Source organism: Nuphar pumila, chromosome 7, assembly GCF_984573655.1.
Source record: "Nuphar pumila chromosome 7, dmNupPumi1.hap1.1, whole genome shotgun sequence".
Lineage (NCBI taxonomy): Eukaryota > Viridiplantae > Streptophyta > Magnoliopsida > Nymphaeales > Nymphaeaceae > Nuphar > Nuphar pumila.
Window position 1 is genome coordinate 32,383,133 of NC_143255.1, and position 2,576 is coordinate 32,385,708.

Below are 2,576 nucleotides of genomic sequence, written 5' to 3' on the forward strand. Positions count from 1 at the left end.
GCAACTATAGTTTAAGCCCAATTGCCTGTCCCACTAAGTTTAGCAATATTTCTAACATTTGATATTATTTTCTGCATGTATAAGACACCTTTAATTTCTATTTGGATCGAGGGTTGCGGTGAAAAAACTAAGGGCACCACTTATGTCAAATTAAATGCTCATTTTCTAGGTACACACCCTATACATGTGGCCATGGCATAGCCTTCTGTCCTCCAAGCCTCCTTCGAGTAGTCCCTCTCAGCTTGGGCTTCAACGCCGGCCAGCATGAGCACGGCATAGGCAATAACCTTTTGTTGAGACTTTTTAAGGAATGTCTCTCGACTAGTCTCTTCTCATATCGTGACAACATTGATGAGCTAGGTTGGTGCGAACCAAAAAAAAATTGAGACAACGAAACCGCACGGTTAACCGATCGGTAAAACATGGTGTTTAGAGCCATGACAACAGCCCTTGTTAGCTTGATGCACAGTGGCTGTCCCATCATTGTACGGTACGTTTTGTTGTCACCATGTGAAAAAACAAAAAACGAAAAGGATTGAATCCTCTTGCAAAGGACAAAATCCATGAGCCACCATGTGTGGTTTCCAACAGTAGTGTTTGAGCGTGTCGTTTACGACTTAATGATCAAAGGAGTGGCTAAGTCTCATGTCTACGTGACACTGACAGCATTTGCATGAGGCCCACAGCTACAAAGTGCAGGCCCTACATGAAATGCTGTCATGAGATTGGCTGTGTGGAGCTTAGCCGCTCTTTGGATCCATGCTTATCGTTTACTTACACAGAACTCTTTGATAGCTAGTTGGTGGGTCGAGCATGTGGTTTGCTGGTGAGGGAGGGCTGCAGGTGGAGGACGTCCCCTCGATTTTTGTCCAGAAACGATTTATGCTGGCATGTGCTGGAGCTAGGGATGGCTGTGGAGCGGTGGAAAGCGGGGCCCCGCCCCACCTCACCCCGTTTGGACCTGGGATGGAAGGCATGAAATGGGGATGAAGGTTAAAATTCATCCCCATGCAGGGATGGAGGCGGGGATGGACTGACACTTTCCCCTGCCCCGCCCCTGCCCCTTCATATTTTATCTTTTCTTACTAACCCTAACCCTATTTTATCAGTCGGAGCCGTCGCCTCTTTCCTGACGCTCCGGGTAGCGCAAAATGATGACCGAGCAGATGCAGTGGTGGACGCAGTAGTCGCTGATGCTGCCGAGATGGCTCTTGCTAGTCCGCTTGGAGGCGCCGAAGCGGCGGCTGCCCATGATGACTGCGGAGAGGCCGAGCTGCTCGACCTCGAAGCAGAGCTGCTCTTTCATGTTGTGGTCCTTCATGATGTGGATCCGGAAAGGGATATGTGCATTGATGAGCGGCTGCGCAAGGTCGGTCGCTTTTGTCGTCGTGAAGGCGTCGAAGTCATCCTCGAGCTTCTGTTGTGACTCCTCATCGGTGTCGATGGAGAGGTCGATGGAGCCCCAATTGGCGTCGTAGAGGATGCTCATCGGCCGGACGTAGAGGTCGATGGAGCCCCAACCGGTTGGATGGGGACGAGGCGGGGATGGGAGACGAGGCGGGGGCAGGATGGGGACGAAGCGGGGGTGGGAAAGAGGATTAGTATTTTGAGACGGGACGGGGGTGGAGGTCCAAAGTCTCCCTCGCCACGGGGGTGAACCAGGGATGAAGGTTACATTTTATAGATGGGGCGGGGGTGGAGACCTTGTCCCCCGCCCCTCCCCGGTCCACTGCCATCCCTAGCTAGAGCTTCGTCTCCCCGTCATTCCTCACTGTGTCTCCATGGACCACTGAAAATAGGAGCCCCCTGCACTTGTGGTGGTGCCGCATTAGGAGACTGTTAGTTGCCTTTGCCCTGGCCCAACCTTTGTACTCTCTCTCTCTCTCTCTCTCTCTCTCTCTCTCTCTCTCTCTCTCTCTCTCTCTCTCTCTCTCTCTCTCTCTCTCTCTCTCTCTCTCTCTCTCTCTCTCTCTCTCTCTCTCAGGAGCCACCATCGCCCGACTTCCTCTGCACGACACCCCTCACTATGCCAGAGCCACCATCACTCGACCTCCTCTGCAACTACGCCCTACCGTCACTCGACCTTAGTTTCATCCTCTGCAGCGTCGTCCCTCACCGCATCAGAGCCACCATCGCCCGACCTCGTCTGCAGTTATGCCCCCACTGCATCGGAGCGACCATCGCCTGACCTCCTCTGCAGCGATGCCCTCGCTGCACTAAAGCCACCATCTCGAGAGGCCTCAAACCCAAATCACCATCTCTCTCTCTCTCTCTCTGCTCCTCCCCTTTTTTTTCAACCCTTTCAGCATTATAGAAGGAAGGCACCCATCTTCTCCTTTGTTGTTGAGCAAAACCGAAGAAGGCCCCCATCAAACAGCCTCCCCATTGCCCCCTCCTCTCTCTCTCTCTCTCTCTCTCTCTCTCTCTCTCTCTCTCTCTCTCTCTCTCTCTCTCTCTCTCTCTCTCTCTCTCTCTCTCTCTCTCTCTCTCTCTCTAACCCTTACCCTTCTGGCCCTCCCTTCCCCCTGCCTCTGGTCGACGAAGATGGTCGAACGACGACGGTTCACGCCCGTTGT

At 53.0% G+C, this 2,576-nt stretch overlaps 1 pseudogene; it reads right to left on the reverse strand.

Annotated features, from left to right (window-relative positions):
- Positions 1 to 1,105: 1,105 nt before the first annotated feature.
- On the reverse strand, positions 1,106 to 1,489 carry LOC149831802 (universal stress protein PHOS32 pseudogene; annotated as a pseudogene).
- Positions 1,490 to 2,576: the final 1,087 nt, after the last annotated feature.